The following is a 21,741-nucleotide window of genomic DNA, read 5'->3' as shown; positions in this document are numbered from 1 at the left end:
CATAGCTGAGGACTGAGTGTAGATATCCGTAATATGTTATTTTAAGACAGGTATTATTGCATACCGGTGCAAGGATTCTAAGAGCATAGCATGCTGTGGATAATTTCTTTGCCAAAATGTTGACATGGTTTGTCCATTTCAGTTGGCTGTCTACATTCATCCCTAAGAATTTGGTACTTGTTACACATTCTAATTCATTATTATTAACTTTTATTCTAGTGGCATTGTGTTTTTTGTTCAATTGGAAGTTAATATAGTTAGTTTTCTTTACATTTAGGGTTACTTTATTTTTTAATGACCAGTTGTGGACATCATTGAGAGCCTCGTTTGCTCTTTCTGACTTGCAAACTACATGTGTATTAATGATTAATGTTTCGTTTCAGGAGCAGAATATGGTTAGTTAGTAGCAGACGAGAAGACTTTATGAAAAAAGACCCAGTCTACCTGTATAATAATATTAGGTTTTGTTCGCTACATTTCGAACACAACCAGTTCATGAATGCAGACAATAATAAACTCGTGTAGAATGCAGTACCCACACTGTTTGACTTCCCAAAGAAGCCACCTCAACTGACGATGAAGAGGAAACTGCTACAAAGATTCGACAATCCATCTGAAGTCCTATGACACAGAAGCAGACAGTTCAACTCTCCATGTATCAGTGGCAAATTCGTGTGAATCGTCAACACAGACATGCTTTGGCGATGAAGTGGTTAGATTAAGTGGAGTTATTCGTGTCTTACAAAAGCGTTTGGTATGTATTTCATTCACTTCTGTTGTTAGTCACGTAATTTTCATTGCTTCCTTCGTGCGATGACTTTATTTTGTTAACACCCCGTTCACTACTGACAGATTGTTTGAAAATTACTCAAATATTTGGTTTTGCGTGAAATGTAATGTAATCAGCTCATTATAATGTTATTTCTCCCACTATTTGGCAGTTGCTTGTCCCACTTAGAATAATATAAAGATGAAGGCCGTATTTGTGGCAACAGGCGACAACAGTGACAAACACAGTAGGCCTACAGAACGATAAATGAGCTGTCGATCGCTTTTGCATGTAGAGGTACATGTCTGTGCTTCTTACATGTGAATCTGTGTGTTCATATTCTTTTGATATCAATGTGGTAAACTGCAGTTCTATCCAATGTCACAAGTGTTTCTTCACGAATGTGTTGTTGCTTGCCACTCGATTCACGGTTTTGTCAACATTTGCGCTTATTTTAGAATCATTTTTAGAAATTTTCTGATACTACACAAACCCTTAAAGGAAAGAAAATACCTCAACTATTTCGTAAATTACGTAGGAAATGGATGCAAAAGAAACATTATGCTTACGACACGTCTGACGTTCCTCTTACTCGCCGCTTGGAGCGCTAGTGTCGCTCCATCTGTCAAACGGTGACAACTTTTATAGCAGTGAGTGTCGCGACTGTTATGTTAGACTGTGATATTACCGACCCAAAGAAACTAGATGCCATACGTAATTGCCCACCCCCAAGGAGCAAAAAACAATTGAAAGCATATCTAGGACTAACCTCCTTTTTTCGAAAATTTATACCACAACTTATGAATAGCGATGCCCTACTTAACCTGTTGAGAAAGAATAAACCTTGGCTATGGTATGAGAGATGCCAGGAGGACTTAACCAAAATTAAAAATGCATTAATATCAGCAAACATTTTGAGTCATCCTGACATGTGTAAGGACTTTTGTTTAAGCACGGACACTTCATCTCAGGGGCTGGGGGCATGTTTGTTCCAGATACAAGAAGAAGAAGAAGGAAAAACAGTACCCAAAGCCATAAGCTTTGCCAGTAGAAAGTGATCAGAGGCAGAAATATCATATTCCGTATCAGAACTGGAAAGTTTAGCAGTAATTTGAGCATTTAAGAAATTTGAGTATTTTCTTTGGGGTAAAAACACTAAGGCCTATTTCGATCACCAAACATTATCTTTTCTCTTAACATATAAATTGTTACACCGGAGACTATCGAGGTGGTGTTTGTACCTTCAGGAATTCAATTTTGAAATAATATACATAAAAGGCAGTCAGAATATTATTGCAGATGCACTATCCAGATTACCACAGGGCCTAGGTGGGTTCAGTGAACTGTCTGACCACAATTCAGAAATTCAAACATTATTAATGCAAAGTAATACACAAAAACCAGACTACAAAAAAAATTTTGTAAACAGATGGGAATGATACAACACCAAGACAATAGGTGAAAAAAGGTAATACAAAATATCAACCAGAATACAAACCATAATATCCACTATTGCCCATGAAAATTGCTACACCACGAAGATGACGTGCTACAGACGCGAAATTTAACCGACAGGAAGAAGATGCTGTAATATGCAAATGATTAGCTTTTCAGAGCATTCACACAAGGTTGACGCCAGTGGCGACACCTACAATGTGCTGACACGAGGAAAGTTTCCAACCGATTTCACATACACAGCTGACCGAGGTGGCCGAGCGGTTTTAGGCGCTAGTCTGGAACCTCGCGACCGCTACGGTCGCAGGTTCAAATTCTGCCTCGGGCATGGATGTGTGTGATGTCCCTAGGTTAGTTAGGTTTAAGTAGTTCTAAGTCCTAGAGGACTTATGACCTTAGAAGTTAAGTCCCATGGTGCTCAGAGCCATTTGAACCATTTCTCATACACGAACTGCAGTTGACCGGCGTTGCCTGGTGAAACATTGTTGTGATGCCTTGTTTAAGGGAAGAGAAATCCGTACCATCACGTTTCCGACTTCGATAAAGGTCGGATTGTAGCCTATCGTGATTGCGGTTTATCGTATAGCGACATTGCTGCTCGTGTTGATCGAGATCCAATGACTGTTAGCAGAACATGGAATCGGTGGGTTCAGGAGGTTAATACGGAAAGCCGTGCTGGATCCCAATGGCCTCGCATCACTAGCAGTCGAGATGACAGGCATCTTATCTGCATGGCTGTAACGGATCATGCAGCCACGTCTCGATCCCTGAGTCAACAGATGGGCACGTTTGCAAGACAACAACCATCTGCACGAACAGTTCGACGACGTTTGCAGTAGCATGGATTATCAGCTCGGAGACCATGGCTGAGGTTATCCTTGACACTGCATCAGACAGGAACGCCTGCAATGGTGTACTCAATGACGAACCTGGGTGCACGAATGGCAAAACATCATTTTTTTGGTTGAATCCGGGTTCTGTTTACAGCATCATGATGGTCGCATCCATGTTTGGCGACATCGCGGTAAATGCACATTCGGAGCGTGTATTCGTCATCGCCATACGGGTGTATCACCCGGCGTGATGGTATGGGGTGCCATTGGTTACACGTCTCGGTCACCTCTCGTTCACAGTGACCGCACTTTGAACAGTGGACGTTACATTTCAGATGTGTTACGACCCGTGGCTCTACCCTTCATTCGATCACTGCGAAACCCTACATTTCGGCAGGATAATGAACGACCGCATGTTGCAGGTCCTGTATGGGCATTTTTGATACAGAAAATGTTCGACTGCTGCAGTAGCCAGCACATTCTCCAGATCTCTCACCAATTGAAAACGTCTGGTCAATGGTGGCTTAGCAGCTTCCATGTCACAATACACCAGTCAACACTCTTGATGAACTGTGGTATCGTGTTGAAGCTGCATGGACAGCTGTACCTGTACACGCCATCCAAGCTCTGTTTGACTCAATGCTCAGGCGTATCAAGGCCGTTATTATGGCCAGAGGTGGTTGTTCTGGGTACTGATTTCTCAGGATCTATGCACCCAAATTGCGTGAAAATGTAATCACATGTCAGTTCTAGTATAATATATTTGTCCAATGAATACGCGTTTATCATCTGCATTGCTTCTTGGTGTAGCAATTTTAATGGCTAGTAGTGTAAGTAAATGGTATCAGTTATACAAAGGCGTTTTGTTTCACTGGAGGCACGAAAGTTCTATCCATTGGTGTTATGCTTTCCTGAAGAATATATCGACGAATTTATCAAATACACACACGAAGTATGGGGACACTACGGAGTAACAATATGTACAGACAAGATTTCCAAACTGTGTTACTTTCCTAATTTAGGACGACTTGTTTCAAAAATATTTAAAAAGAGTGCTATTTGCCAAAGAACAAAATCATCCAAGATGCCAAAGTTTACAGAACTACACCCAATCCTAACCAAAGCTCCACTGGAAATGGTTTCTGTGGATATCGCACGGCCATATCCTAGAGCTAAAGGAGGTGTCAAATACATAATAGCTCTTTATGAAATTTTCACAAAATACATCAAACTTCATGCTATCAAAACCACTACAGCCAGTAGCATCATAAGGAGAATTGAAGAGGATTATTTACGAAGAGTAGGGAAACCCAAAGTAATATTAATAGACAATGAAGCCTATTTCGTGGGAAGAAAATGGAAACAATTCATGAATACACAGGACATTAAACACATCTTGGTAAGTTTTTTCCACCCAGAAGCAAGTTCCGTGGAGAGGGTGTTTAAAGAATTCAATAGATTTATAAGAATATACGCTCATAATAAGCGTTGATGATGGATTGAATACGTGACTCCATGTATGCAAATAGTAAACAATCTCCCCCACACTTCCACAGGTTTCACTCCTAATGAACTGATGTTTAACACAAAGCACCCATACCAAAATAACCTACTAAAGAGTTATCTTTACAGGATAAAATCAAACGAGTAGTAATTATCTACATCTACATCCATACTCCACAAGCCAGCTGACGGTGTGTGGCGGAGGGTACCTTGAGTACCTCTATCGGTTCTCCGTTCTATTCCAGTCTCGTATTGTTCGTGGAAAGAAAGACTGTCGGTATGCCTCTGTGTGGGCTCAAATCTCTCTGCTTTTATCCTCATGGTCTCTTTGTGAGAGATACGTAGGAGGGAGCAATATACTGCTTGACTCCTCGGTGAAGGTATGTTCTTGAAACTTCAACAAAAGCCCGTACCAAGCTTCTGAATGTCTCTCCTACAGAGTCTTCCACTGGATTTTATCTATCATCTCTGTAATGCTTTCGCGATTACTAAATGATCCTGTAACGAAACGCGCTGCTCTCCGTTGGATCTTCTCTATCTCTTCTATCAACCCTATCTGTTACGGATCCCACGCTGGTGAGCAATATTCAAGCAGTGGGTGAACAAGTGTACTGTAACCTACTTCCTTTGTTTTCGGATTGCATTTCCTTAGGATTCTTCCAATGAATCTCAGTCTGGCATCTGCTTTACCGACGATCAACTTTATATGATCACTCCATTTTAAATCACTCCTAATGCCTACTCCCAGATAATTTATGGAATTAACTGCTTCCAGTTGCTGACCTGCTATATTGTAGATAAATGATAAAGGATCTTTCTTTCTCTGCTGGAGAGTAGAGCAGAATACAGAAAGAGAATATACAACAAAAAGTTAAAACGAGTTAAACATTTTTTGAAGGCAACGAGTCTTCTTGAGAACACATCCCAAATCGACTAAGCTCGGTAAGTTGAACAATAAATGGCAATTACTATACTCAGGGCCATATATTATTACAAAAATACCTTATCCTGGAACTCGTAGGTTGGTATATGAAAACACGGGGAGAGACAAAGGTCTCTACCCTCACAAAGGCTTAAGAGCTTTTCACGAGTAGTGACACAATATCACAGCAGTTTTCTTGTCATAGAATATATTTATAAGTAATGTCATAGTTTTATAAGTAAAATATTTTATTATGTGTTTTTTTGAATGAAATATGTGTAGACTTAAGTAATTTTCTTGTTTTGTAAGCAAAAACAAACAGTTGACGAGAAGGAAGTGTATAAACACAGCTTCACGCGAAGCAAAATGCAAACTAGAGCAGCATACGACTCAGCTGTCCACTCTCAACACTGCATGCTTATGTCAGTACTAGGGAATAGACGTTGAACTTGCACAAGTGCAACAGGCTAACTCGTGACACAACCAACTAGAAACGTGAAGCTGCACAAGTTTCAAGCCCAATTTCAAAATAAATAATAACACGTAACAACTATATTTACTATCACGGAATGAAAGAATGTAATATTATATTTATATCAACATGCGAAGTTGCGTCAATACTAAAATATATACATTGTAACTAGAATTAAAAGAAATCATTATAAGGAAACATACAGTTCGTGTTAGCTAACAAAAGGATAAGATACCGTAGGAGATAATCAAAGTAACTTTCTTTGCAGGGTAAATGAATAAAAAGGATACAAATGCAAGTAAATAAATATATAAACAAATAAGAATGAAAAATGAAAAACGTTTGCGAACGAATGTGACGACCGAGTATATGTGTGGCCTATGAGCTACGAAACACAATTAGTTTTTGAGTTTGTCATAAGTTTGTTATATTGCAGCGACCAGTGCATCGACATGGCGCAGAAGAAGAGATTTACGACAGGTGTTATACGTACCATAAAGAAAAAACAGGCCGCATTTCAAAGAAATGATTTAATTATTATTATGCCTGTCTGTATATTTTGGTCATCAAATAAATGAAGAATGAGAATATACATCGTTGCAATCCAACTACAAATCATTTATCTGTGCCTACTGACTACAAAGTGCACAAAAACACGAAGTCATGTGTCCTCAAATAAAACTAATCAATTCATATCGCATTGCATGCGAATATAAACGACGACGTTTCCACATAATCGTAAAGAGATAGGTATGAAATAATTCAAAAACATTTGTGTTACGAACACAAAGCTACAGGTAAACAATTATAAGCAACACTGAGAGAAAATTTAGAATACATTTCACATAAATTTTCTCCGCATGTTATAGTCTTAGGTGGAGATTTCAATTTACCAGATATAGACTGGGACACTCAGATGTTTAGGAGGGGTGGTAGGGACAGAGCATCGAGTGACATTATACTGAGTGCACTATCCGAAAATTACCTCGAGCAATTAAACAGAGAACCGACTCGTGGAGATAACATCTTTGACCTACTGATTACAAACAGACCCGAACTTTTCGACTCTGTATGTACAGAACAGGGAATCAGTGATCATAAGGCCGTTGCAGCATCCCTGAATATGGAAGTTAATAGGAATATAAAAAAAGGGAGGAAGGTTTATCTGTTTAGCAAGAGTAATAGAAGGCAGATTTCAGACTACCTAACAGATCAAAACGAAAATTTCTGTTCCGACACCGACAATGTTGAGTGTTTATGGAAAAAGTTCAAGGCAATCGTAAAATGCGTTTTAGACAGGTACGTGCCGAGTAAAACTTTGAGGGACGGGAAAAACCCACCGTGGTACAACAACAAAGTTAGGAAACTACTGCGAAAGCAAAGAGAGCTCCACTCCAAGTGTAAACGCAGCCAAAACCTCTCAGACAAACAGAAGCTAAACGATGTCAAAGTTAGCGTAAGGAGGGCTATGCGTGAAGCGTTCAGTGAATTCGAAAGTAAAATTCTATGTACCGACTTGACAGAAAATCCTAGGAAGTTCTAGTCTTACGTTAAATCAGTAAGTGGCTCGAAACAGCATATCCAGACACTCCGGGATGATGATGGCATTGAAACAGAGGATGACACGCGTAAAGCTGAAATACTAAACACCTTTTTCCAGAGCTGTTTCACAGAGGAAGACCGCACTGCAGTTCCTTCTCTAAATCCTCGCACAAATGAAAAAATGGCTGACATCGAAATAAGTGTCCAAGGAATAGAAAAGCAACTGGAATCACTCAATAGAGGAAAGTCCACTGGACCTGACAGGATACCAATTCGATTCTACACAGAGTACACGAAAGAACTTGCCCCCCTTCTAACAGCCGTGTACCGCAAGTCTCTAGAGGAACGGAGGGTTCCAAATGATTGGGAAAGAGCACAGATAGTCCCAGTCTTCAAGAAGGGTCGTCGAGCAGATGCGCAAAACTATAGACCTATATCTCTGACGTCGATCTGTTGTAGAATTTTAGAACATGTTTTTTGCTCGAGTATCATGTCGTTTTTGGAAACCCAGAATCTACTATGTAGGAATCAACATGGATTCCGGAAACAGCGATCGTGTGAGACCCAACTCGCTTTATTTCTTCATGAGACCCAGAAAATATTAGATACAGGCTCCCAGGTAGATGCTATTTTTCTTGACTTCCGGAAGGCGTTCGATACAGTTCCGCACTGTCGCCTGATGAACAAAGTAAGAACGTACGGAATATCAGACCAGCTGTGTGGCTGGATTGAAGAGTTTTTAGCAAACAGAACACAGCATGTTGTTATCAATGGAGAGACGTCTACAGACGTTAAAGTAACCTCTGGCGTGCCACAGGGGAGTGTTATGGGACCATTGCTTTTCACAATATATATAAATGACCTGGTAGATAGTGTCGGAAGTTCCATGCGGCTTTTCGCGGATGATGCTGTAGTATACAGAGAAGTTGCAGCTTTAGAAAATTGTAGCGAAATGCAGGAAGATCTGCAGCGGATAGGCACTTGGTGCAGGGAGTGGCAACTGACCCTTAACATAGACAAATGTAATGTATTGCGAATACATAGAAAGAAGGATCCTTTATTGTATGATTATATGATAGTGGAACAAACACTGGTAGCAGTTACTTCTGTAAAATATCTGGGAGTATGCGTGCGGAACGATTTGAAGTGGAATGATCATATAAAATTAATTGTTGGTATGGCGGGTACCAGGTTGAGATTCATTGGGAGAGTGCTTAGAAAATGTAGTCCATCAACAAAGGAGGTGGCTTACAAAACACTCGTTCGACCTATACTTGAGTATTGCTCATCAGTGTGGGATCCGTACCAGATCGGTCTGACTGAGGAGATAGAGAAGATCCAAAGAAGAGCGGCGCGTTTCGTCACAGGGTTATTTGGTAACCGTGATAGCGTTACGGAGATGTTTAATAAACTCAAGTGGCAGACTCTGCAAGAGAGGCGCTCTGCATCGCGGTGTAGCTTGCTCGCCAGGTTTCGAGAGGGTGCGTTTCTGGATGAGGTATCGAATATATTGCTTCCACCTACTTATACCTCCCTAGGAGATCACGAATGTAAAATTAGAGCGCGCACGGAGGCTTTCAGACAGTCGTTCTTCCCGCAAACCATACGCGGCTGGAACAGGAAAGGGAGGTAATGACAGTGGCACGTAAAGTGCCCTCCGCCACACACCGTTGGGTGGCTTGCGGAGTATAAATGTAGATGTGTATGTAGATGTAGATATAGTACATGAGTCGTTAATACGTTTCAGTTCCACGAAAAGGGAGTTCCCTGATAAGTGATTTAAGAAAGGACGAATAGCAATTCCTTAGTAATCCATAAACCAGTAGAATAGTATTCCTTACTCCCTCCCCAACGCAGGAGGCGTGGACAAAGCGTAGCTAAGCCAGCAACGCGTAATGTAGAATCCTGATGTAAATGTTTTTCTCTGTTTCTCCCTAGGAAAATATTAAACTCTCATAACTGATGTATGTATGACTGGAAAATAAAATGTGGATGCATTAAATGCATATACAGCAACACAATGTAATGGGGTGTAAATAAGTTACTTGTATTTATGTACAAGGGAATTTTGTAATCTTTTAGTATTTAATAATTTTCTATGTTTGATACAAATAATGGGTGGAATGTCAGCCTTAGATGTAAGCCACTGTAATATGCATTGTTATGTCAAAATACGTATGTGAATTTTATGTGTATATCGACCCATATGTAAAAGATGAACTTGAAAAACTAACAAAAAAAACCGCAAGGACTAAAATGAGTTCTCACGCCAAAATGAATGACGAAATAGATTGTGGTATCCAAACGCATCAATTATAGTAATGTCATGCTACACAACATCAGATATATTAATCAGCAAACTACAATTGTGCAAGCATAACTTACCTTGACGTCGGGTGTTGACGTGCACTATTCACCCCACTGAAAATGTGGATACGATGGAGATGATCCATATCAAAGGAGAATTATCTACCGCAGCATTGGTTTTTGCAGAGTAAACGTACATGCAATGCACTCACAATGGAAGACCACGCCACAGCAAATTATTCGACAGGTAGTACGGCACTCAGTGTGAAAGTGACACTAAAACGGGAGTGGAAGTGCAAACGACTGTACACAATAATGCGTGGAGCATTAACGGCTCTTTCACATCCCACAAACATATTTTGTGTGCATGCGCACAGAGACTGGCAATGTTGCCACAAGGACAAGTAGCCGCTCTAGCAGCGCTCTCATGTAAATAGTTAATGAACTATCATTCCGTATGTAAGTTATGTATTTCCTGTAAGATAACGCGTAAGCAGACAAGCTGACATCTCCAACCCAAAACACAAAGAATCACGCTAACAAATAAACTTTACATTTAAGCTGTACGAGTGTATACAAAGCACTGTGCGCCTCCATTGCATGTCACCGCACATTGTGGGGGCAATTGTATAGGTACATAAGGAAAAGCCCCAACAAACTATGACAAAAATTTACGAGGGTAATACGAAAAGTAAGGTCTCTGCCGATGCATTTTTGTAGACGCTGTGGCATTTCTGTATGCCCACGTCATACCAGCTCGCCACCAGCTCAGCAGCTTTGGTGAAGAAGGATGCCGCCACTGGCGTGATTGTTGCTTGGTCTCAGGTGTAAAGTGGTATGCCCAGGTTTCGTCACCTGTGGTTGAGTCCAGAAAGTTGTCCTGTTCAGCTGCAAGGCAGTGAAGAAATGCGTGGGAAGCATCAACTTGTTGCTACATGTGATCCTCAGTCAGCATGCATGGCACCTATCTTGCGCACACCTTCCGCTAGTTCAATGTTTCCATTAAAATTCTGTGAGCGGTGCTTCCAGAAACCTCAGGAACCAACGTGCAGAGATCATCCAGGGTGATTCGCCGATGTTCATGCATGCTTTGCTCAACCTTCAACACTGTCTCCTCAGAAATTGATGGTCTCCCGCTCCTTTGTTCGTCATGAATTTTGGTCCGACCAGCTGCAAACTCTCTACGCCACTTACAATCATTTTTGACATCCATGCACGACTGATCATACACTTCTGTCAACTGGCGATGGATTTCAATCGGCGCAGTGCCCTTTGCGTCCAAAAACTGAATGACTGCGCGCAATTAGCACTTGGCGGTAGCATCCAATGGGAGCTCCATTCTCAACAGCTGCCAAGCCAAGACCGAACGCCTCAGCGCGGCGTGCGCATGTTTACACAAAGCGCGTGAAGCACTCTTCATAATAGTGTGACCAACTGCCACACAAACAGAGTTCTGTACTTATAAAAAAATAGGAGACCTTACTTTTGGGATTACCCTCATAAAACCAATGATATTAATCATTAACGCGGCCTCTGTAAGGATCGGAAAAGATTAATTTGCTATGCCGGAAGGTGAATGACAATTGATAAAAACTCCATTCAATTTTTTGCCAGTCTTTGCTGTCTTTAGTTGTCGTGGCGAGAAGACGTATTTCTTGTGATACAATGTGTTGTCTGAATAATAATCCTATGAAAATATGAAGTCTGAGAGTTTGTTTTTGTGCTAAACCACAAAAGTTTTTTTCTTTTTCCACGCATTATCCTAATGCCATGTCAACATAGCTGCCTGCATCAGAAGAGGAAGTCCAATTAAGAGTTAATATTGCACACATGGTCAAGAAAGAGAAAAAATTATGGTGGAAGAAGATGAATATAACCAAGGATACCAGATTCGACGTACGTTCACGACACCACTGGCTCACAATTTACGGTATTTGTGAATTAAAAATATAAGACAATTTATTCGCTGCAAAATTCATAAAAATCAAATATGTCAATAGTATAATTAATTTGTTTAATTATAAACATATATATAAATTTGCACACAAGCAACTGACAATGGGCAGACAATTCATAGATCGTACCTGGGCTTCGCAACAAAGCTCCAATCGCTGATGAGGGCAGCTGAGTCGCACCACACAGCTCGGAGGTGATGCACCATACCAGTGCAGCGCTGCCATCGACAACAGTACATGACAAATAATGACGAATAATGGCGAGACGATTTGTTCCTCCCCCCCCTCCCCCGCCACCCTTCCTTCCCCTTAATAACTGAGTCGAGTCCACGCCCAGTCAAATTGAGATTTGTAATATTGTTTTCGTTAATGCAAAAGGTACTGAAATAAATACATTTACTTTCATGTTTTAATTATCTGAGCAATCTTTTCCATACATACATCAACCCCTTCACTTCATAACATTTGTTTGATTTCATTTAATTATTGGTATCAATTAATTGTTGGCTTCAGTGTGGGGCAGTCTCATTAGTCATCTACATTTCATGTCTGACAGCAGAGAAGAATCACCAGTTCACCACAGTACAATCAGCAATGTGTAACTGACCCCTTCAACAATGGCAGCCAGCTTGCCTTGCCGCAACCTCCACTCACCTTGCCACAACCTCCACTTACCTCGGGATGGTACCAAACCAAACAACCACAAATTCAATTGACTATCACCATGCACCTTCATTACCATGCCATCCCAGATGGCCAAAATATCACAACCGTTATTGAAGAAGCCAACATCCCCTCCCCACCATGGCAATCAGCCATTAAGTCAAGCCTCCATCCAAACGACATTGTGACCACATGACTCAGGCTGGTCACTGCATCAAAAGGGGGATGACACATCCCTACAGCGGTTGCTGGACAGCAAGACAACTTGTCGTATGGCGGATACCAATCTCCTGCCTTGTGCTACATGTCTGTGCTGGTTCCACCAGTGTTTCGGCTCTTCCGCATGCAAGTGCCAATGGACATGCACATTTTGCCATTGTGTTGGCCAACCCACATTGTGTACACTGAATCACAGATGCTAAGGCGACTGCCCTAGGATGTGACAACACCCTCCATGACTTCATACTGCCGCATTTGTGCTGCCTGGAGACCAATGTTACTGCACTGAACAAAATGTTCCAGCAGCATATCACAGTCTTACCAACATCTAGTGGGTAACTTGTTACACAGAAGAAGCCATCTGGACATCTGTTCCCTCCTGAAAGACCCGAACAGCATGTACATTTCACCAATGAGAGCTGCCTGGCCATCTCCACTACTCTTCTGCTCCACCCGGACAGTGAGCTCCTCACAGATCCACCTGATGCAGACGTATTGGGGGATAAATCTTCCCAACTACCCCTCTTATGCTTACCTGTGTGGGCCACATCATCCATGCAGCTGCCCATTTCCATGACTAGCATCTCTATGCCCTGCTGCACCAGACCACCCCTGTAAGCGGTTCCCCCCAGCTATCGCATTCTCATCGTGCTGTGCCACAATAACCCCCCCCCCACCCCCCGGACTTTGTGGGAACATTAGCATTGCGGGCCAGAGAAAACAACTGAGTCTTATCTTTGATGATCAACAGTAGCCAGAGAAAACAACTCACCGTCTTATCTCTGATGACTGACAGCAGCAGTTTAGTTTACTCTGTGACTCGAGTGTATTATGTCATGTATCCTTGTATGTATTGAGTTTCTATAAGGTAAAGTGTATTGTCTCCTCCATACCACTGTGTTACCTATCATTCGCTATCGCTACATACTGGAGCTCCATATTCTGTTTCAGTGCTGTACTTCTGTAATGCACTTGACAAATTTTGTTTATATATTGAGCTGTCTGCCAAACAGAAAGAAATAGTCATAATTTGTGGTGATTTTAATGTAATTTCTTGAAAGAATCTGACAGATGTGAATGTTACTCACTTACAGTTTACTATTGGTCATAAATTTTTCTAACTGAGTTGTTTATGATAGTAGTAGCCTTAAAGGTAACATATTCATACAACAAAAAGAAGTCAAAGAGTGCATGCTTATGCTGTGATAAACAGATTGTCAGATCAAAGTGCATAATTACACACATTACGTAATTTAACTTTGTGTAGAGTTCAGAAACAATCAAAGAAAATAGTGAGCCTAATTAATGACAAAACTACTGAAGATTTTAAAGAAAGTTTAAAAAATGGTAAGCGTGACAGAGTCCATAATGAGTCTAATGCCAGCTCTAACTTCACAATATTTCTTAATAGGTTCCCATCCGTTTTTGGAAGTAGTTTTCCTAAAAATATAATTAAACAAAAATGATGAAAAGTCTTCAGAAACTGTGGATCACAACAGATACATTCGCACTGAAAATGGGACATATAAAAAAATAGCCAGAAGAAATAATAATCCATAAATACTCTTACATTACAAACAGTACTGTAACACATTAAGAAAAGTCGTAAAAAATGCAAAAGTATGCACAGCTTGTCTGAAACTGACAGATCGCACCATAATATCAAATCAATAAAGAATATTTTTAAAAGATAGCCGGAGAAAGAAGCCATAGAAGATTAAATTATTTCTATTAAAGAGAATGGGAATGTGTTAAGACAGTTTATATGTTGGATATATTTTTAATAATCACTTTTTACAAATTTGTGCAAATAATTCCGAAGAATTTGGAGTACAGACATTCAGTGTAATAAAAATTAATCTCATAAATCCATTTTAAAAAAGGAAGATCATCATGAAAGTTAACTGTAAAACTTTATACGGGATGGTTAATACTCCAGAATGACACTAAAAAGTTGTGTCCTGTAATATCCAATGTTCTTAATCTTGTATGTAATGAATCATCACTTTAGGATGTTTTTCCAGAAATACTGCAGTGAGCCCTGTTTAGGCCTCTCTATAAGAAGGGTGATTCCATAGATATATCTAACTACTGCCCAATGCTACTTCTTACATCATTTCGTAAAATTTTTGAAAGGGTGATGTACTCCAGAGTTGACAGCCACCTGTGTAGTAATGGGATACTTGGCGGGTCATAATTTGGATTTCAAAATAAGCACTCTACTAAGTATGCTTTTTGAATATTTAGTGATGACATAATAAAATCTTGATGTCGTATCATCAGCTGGGATCTTCTGTGAATTAGTGAAGTCATTTGATTATGTCTGTCATAATACAGTATCTGATCAACACTAACTTGATACCTATTATTAGTGTACATTAATGTAGTGTGTGCCCACCCTTCAGCTTTATGATAGCTTCAACTCTGCTGTGGATACTTTCAGTGACGGGTTTGAGTATCTGTGGAGGAATGGTAGCCTATCGTTCCTCAAGAACTGAAACCAGAGATGGTAGTGATGTTGGACACTGCAATATGTAGCAAAGTCAAAGTTCTAGCCCATCCTAAAGGTAGTCCATTACATTTGGGATGGGAGTCTGAACAAGCCATTCCATTTCAGGAATGCTATTGTCCATAAACCATTGCCTCACAGATGCTACTTTCTCACAGGGTGCACTGTCATGGTGACTCAAGCAGTCATCATCTCTGAACTGCTTCTCTATTGTATGCATTACACAATGTTATAAAATGAGTATCTATCCATCCTCATTTAATGTTTTCTTAATTGCAATAAGAAGGCCACATTCTAATCATGAAAAACATCCCCCCCTTACTGTAACACCACTACCTCCATATTTCATTTTTGGCACTACACATGATGACAGGTAACTTTTTCCAGGCAGTCAGCAAACCCAAACCCTGCCATCAGTGTGTCATGAGATTTAGTGTGTGTCATCACTCTATTATACCCCATTCTTTTAACTCTCTATGCACAGTCAATATTCAACATGGACTGCTCATAGCACTTCAGAACTCATAGGTGATGCCTTCTCCTGATTTCATCCAATTCTTTTATAACCATCCTCCACAGTACCTGATGGTCCCTGTCTGTCAGTACATGAGATCTTTCTGATATTGTTCCTTAATATTTCCACTTGACAATCACATTGGCAACAGTGGACTTGAACAGCTTTAGAATGGTTGTGATGTCCATGACAGATCTGATACTCGGGTGATGTCCAATGTCTAGTCCAAGTTCGAAGTCACTGAGCTCTCTTGATCTGTCCATTCTGCTGTTACTGCTTCTCTACTACAATGCAATACCCCCGTGTCCTTTTATTCTGGCAGGACTATCTCTCATGGCTTCTAGTGGTCAATTCTGCATTACTAAGTGTACTTCTGATCAGGATGTGTATACTATTAGAGAAGTTAAGTTTTTATGGGATATGTAGTTCAACATGAAGCATACCAGGCCATAACAATTAATTAGCAAATACTCATCATTTCTTGGTGACCTGTGTAAAAGAATTTGCGAGTTATCTGCTCACCAAAATTTGCTGCAACTTGCTGACTTCTTGGCAGTGTAGCTATTGATTTGGTTGCTAAGAGAAATTTCGAGGAATTCAGGTTAACACAATGTTCTCTTTCAAAATCACATGTTATTGCATAATATTGTAACAAAAATGTCTCACAAAAACAGTCAGAAAACTGAAACCTCCCTGGCTGATTCGCCAGTCCTTCTATATATTTGTAACAGTTACTGTCATCATGTATTGTTAGAAACAAAATTTATAGATTACAAGCAAAATCTTGCTAGTGCCCACAGACTATCATGACTATCATCATTCAGTTATGTATTAATTTGTTCCTCTCACATTGCAAGAAAAAGCTTTACAAGGCTTTTAATTTTTAGTATTGAAATTCATAAAATATGTTAGCTAACTATGTTTTTTTGTAAAGTTACTTATATCATGAAAATTACTAGTTGGAAAATGTTCCCAACATTTCTGTGAGTTTATTACACCTATACAATTGGAATGCTACTTTCAATCCCTACAGAAATTATCTTTCAATTAAAAACTGAGAACTGTTTATGTTTTATGTTCAACTATTGATTATTAACAGTTGAACTAGTGCAGAAATATATGTATGCTTGCTAAAGTTGGAATAAAATTAATGACAGAATATGAATCAGTATAATCAATTGAATTCTAAATGACCCAATAACTGAAATAAGGTTGTAAAAAATTTATAGAGGTTTGTACATGTGGCAGTCTGACACCTGAGGTGAACACTTCATGTCATAGTTATCCTAACAATCATATATTGGCATGTTTCACTCCCCTCCCCAGAGTATTGTAGATGAGAGATTAGAATCGGATTTTATACTCTGTCAAAAATAAAACTTAACTCAATTGTCAATTGCCAGAAGCATAATATAGAAATCCCCAAAAATTAGCAATCACCACCACATGAAGTTGACTTCAGTGAACACAAAATGTGACAGAGAGTATAGCAGATCAAATACACAAAAATTATGAATACATGCTCAAAGAAAAGCTTAGCACAAAGATTCAGATTTAAAACTTGTCCATTTTCGCACAGTTTGAAAAAGAAATAAATGCATCAGTTACACAAAAGAATAAAGAAAATATGTATATATTCTTCTTATATGCTTGTCCCGCTGCTTGAGAAGATACCAGTCCATTTGTGGTGACTCCTCCTTCCAGTCTCTTTATAGTCCTCTGGTGCTCCCAGGCACACAGTCTGCATACAGTAATTTCTGCAAATACATACAACTGATTATCTGTGTTGACCTGACAGCAATTTAATTAAAAACAATTACACTAGACACATTCACTTCTGTTTATAAAGTATCTTCTGTGGTTCTTGTGCAAATTGGGTACAAACATTTGTACATTTTTGTTTGTTTTAGCTGAAAAACAGTGTTTTGTTTACTAAGTTGCTGTGCAAGTTACTTTCCCTAACAGCTAGCAGCAGTCGAAAGACTTCGATTCACATTTGCACTTAGTTTCTGCCATTCTGCAGCAGTATTTCTTGTGCTGCATTATTTACACTTCACTTTTGTAAACTGTTTCTCATTCTACACAGTAACAGTGTTTACGTCTGTTAGTTTGTCTTTGTTGGCGTTATGAGTGTTGTCAACCTGTGAAACTACTTTTTTCTTTATTTTTGTTTACTTGTGTGTGTGTGTGTGTGTGTGTGTGAGAGAGAGAGAGAGAGAGAGAGAGAGAGAGGGAGAGAGAGAGAGAGAGAGAGAGAGAGAGAGAGAGAGAGAGTTGGTGAAATTGTCTTGTATGTTAGGTAGAGACATGAGAGGAGCAGGGATGAGTTGTCAATTTTTTTGTTTTGTTTGTCTTGTATGTTAGGTAGAGACATGAGAGGAGCAGGGATGAGTTGTCAATTTTTTTGTTTTGTTTTTGTTTTTAGGTGGGGGAGCCTGTGCCATATGGATTCTTCCCACTAACACCAGCTTTTGTGATTTGCACAGGTGGGAACTTTCCTTGCAATACATCCTACATTCTCATAACACTCCTGGCTTCAACCTTCGTTGGTCACTGTCCTACCCATCCAGCCCCTTCCCTGTTCCCACTCCAGCACTACACAGCCATTGTTCCACCGCCACGACACCCAGTATTTATTTCCTTTCCTTTTCCACTACTTCCCCCTCCCCTCCTCACCTGTCCCCTGCTCTCCGTCTAACCTACAGCACTTCACTGTCCACCCTGTCCACCACCCATACCATAGTATCTCTCCCCCTCCCTGTCCCAGCTCCTCCTTACCCCCCCTGCACTGGTGAGTTGTTCACAGTGTGGTTTCAGTTGCCTGAGACTGCAAGCATGTGTGTGAGTTGCATTTGCGTGAGTGTATGGCTGTACACATGTGTGTCTACTGTTGATGAAGGCCTTAATGACCGAAAACTTTAATTGTGAGAGTCTTTTTATCATGCCGATCTGTGACTCAGCATCTCCGCTATGTGATGAGTAGCAACTTTTCTTCTCATAATATTGTTTTTTTTTTATTTATTTAGCATCCATTCCATTGAACAAACAATATTGGCTTGTCATAAACAGAAATAGGTTAACATTGCACAAAAGAACTGAACTACATACAAAAATAAAACAGTAAATTTACATTTTGTCAAACAATGAATCAGATTAAATTGATCACTACTACAGACAGAATTCATGCAAAATAAACTATTGATAACAGTCTAAAGTCCTATAAACTCCAACATAAATACAAAATATGAAACTTCTTACAGCAGGCAACACACAGTTTACTTCCTTTTCTGTGGTGATTAATTTCCTGGTCTATTACAAGAACGAGATTACATGAAATTAACAGAAAATTTACACTTTATCTGAAGATTAATTGTTAAAGAAAATAAATCAGAACTGTGTGTTTCCTCTCCTTTCCTACGGCAGTGCTTGGTTTTGTGTTGTGTGAATTTCTTTGCTCCTAAGAATTTCTTTTATTTTCTGTGCTTTTAATCTATGAAGTTTTTCTTGCTGCTATGAGTTATCTTTAGTAAAGGAAGAAGATCGCTATTCCTAAACGTCTTGTGTTTTTGCTATAAAATTATGTCCTAAGTTCACCCCCTACATGTTATGGGCCCAGGTTTGAACGCTTCAGGTTCTGAGAATTATAACATTCATTCGCTAGACTATTTTTGTATTTACTAGGATATTCGTGATACTGCAAAATTTTTGAAATGGCAGACACAGCTCTTCAGTTGAGTGATGATAGTAGTCGTACAAACATTTGCAAATTGTCAAGTGAAGGTCAGTGGGAAACATGAAAATTGCAGATTCAACTTTGTTTAAAGGAACATTCTCTTTATTCCATTAAAGATAGTACACATCAGTGTCCGTCATTAGCAGAAGAAGACGAACTGTCCGACGCATATCAGTGCTGGCAATGTGCAATGCTTGGGCATCTCCTATCAATGGAATGGTGCTTGATGAGAAACCTGCTTATTCATGTAAGAAAGAAGACTGACACAAAAGAAATTTGAGACACCCGTACGTCGGTATACGAGCAATCTTCATTACATCGACCATATATGTTGTTTGATTGATTCTTTGGAACGGCAAAAGTTGGCGTCATGTCTATAACAAAATACACGTAGCTACTTGCAAATATTTCCATGACTTGTGCAGTGAACTGATCCAAATTAATCCAAATGCTTTGTCCCTTTCGCTGCTCCACCATCGTATTCTCCAAACATTGGGACTCGAATATTAGTTTCACAAGTTGACTTGGTATCGTGTTCCTGAATCTGAGCGGACGACAAAGCTTCTTATTGAGAGTTTGCATTTGATTGAGAATTCGATAGCTACACAGGCAGCTGACGCTTTCTACGCAAAGTTAAAATCCAATGAGCAACATCAAAAAAAAAAAAAAAAAAAAAAAAAAAAAAAAAAAAAAAAAAAAAAAAAATGAGCAACAGAGGGGAGTAAGTCAAAGAAGAGAGTAAGTCGTACTGTCTTTATTGCAAGAAAGCTGCATGGCCACAGAAGAAGCAAAAGGAACAGCTAACGACAATAAGAATTCGAGTTCCAGTTTAAAAGTGAGCAGCGAACCAAATATAGAGGGTGAGTCAGGAGGAAAGGTACATGCTTTGAGCGATGATAGTAGCTACACTACTGGACATTAAAATTGCTACACCACGAAGATGACGTGCTACAGATGCGAAATATAACCGACAGGAAGAAGATGCTGTGATATGCAAATGATTAGCTTTTCAGAGTATTCACACAAGGTTGGCGCCGGTGGCGACACCTACAACGTACTGACATGAGGAAAGTTTACAACCAATTTCTCCTACACAAACAGCAGTTGACCGGCGATGCCTGGTGAAACGTTGTTCTGATGCCTCGTGTAAGGAGGAGAAATGCGTACCATCACGTTTCCGACTTTGATAAAGGTCGGATTGTAGCCTGTCGCGATTGCGGTTTATCGTATAGCGACATTGCTGCTCGCGTTGGTCGAGATCCAATGACTGTTAGCAGAATATGGAATCGGTGGGTTCATGAGGGTAATACGGAAAGCCGTGCTGGATGACAGGCTTCTTATCCGCATGGCTGTAACGGATCGTGCAGCCACGTCTCGATCCCTGAGTCAACAGATGGGGACGTTTGCAAGACAACAACCATCTGCACGAACAGTTCGACGACGTTTGCAGCAGCATGGACTATCAGCTCGGAGACCATGGCTGCGGTTACCCTTGACACTGCATCACAGACAGGAACGCCTGCAATGGTGTACTCAACGACGAACCTGGGTGCACGAATGGCAAAACGTTATTTTTTCGGATGAATCCGGGTTCTGTTTATAGCATCATGATGGTCACATTCGTATTTGGTGACATCGCGGTGAACGCACATTGAAAGCGTGTATTCGTCATCGCCATACTGGCTTATCACCCGGCGTGATGGTATGGGGTGCCATTGATTACACGTCTCGGTCACCTCTTGTTCGTATTGACGGCACTTTGAGCAGTGGACGCTACATTTCGGATGTGTTATGACCCATGGCTCTACTGTTCATTCGATCCTTGCGAAATCCTACACTTGAGCAGGATAATGCACGACCACATGTTGCAGGTCCTGTACGGGCATTTGTGGATACAGAAAATGTTCGACTGCTGCCCTGGCCTGCACATTCTCCAGATTTCTCACCAATTGAAAACGTCTGGTCAATGGTGGCCGAGCAACTGGTTCGTCACAATACACCAGTCACTACTCCTGATGAACTGTGGTATCGTGTTGAAGCTACATGGACAGCTGTACTTGTACACGCCATCCAAGCTCTGTTTGACTCAGTGGCCAGGCGTATCAAGGACGTTATTACGGCCAGAGATGGTTGTTCTGGGTACTGATATCTCAGGATCTATGTACCCAAATTGCATGAAAATGTAATCACATGTCAGTTCTAATATAATATATTTGTCCAATGAATACCCGTTATCATTTGCATTTCTTCTTGGTGTAGCAATTTTAATGGTCACTAGTGTATTATGAATTCTGTACAAAAGACTTCATGTGGACATATGCCATATTCCGAGTGGTTTCCGAGGT

The sequence above is a fragment of the Schistocerca americana genome, chromosome 5, assembly GCF_021461395.2.
Source record: "Schistocerca americana isolate TAMUIC-IGC-003095 chromosome 5, iqSchAmer2.1, whole genome shotgun sequence".
NCBI lineage: Eukaryota > Metazoa > Arthropoda > Insecta > Orthoptera > Acrididae > Schistocerca > Schistocerca americana.
Note: the sequence above shows the minus strand (reverse complement) of the source record.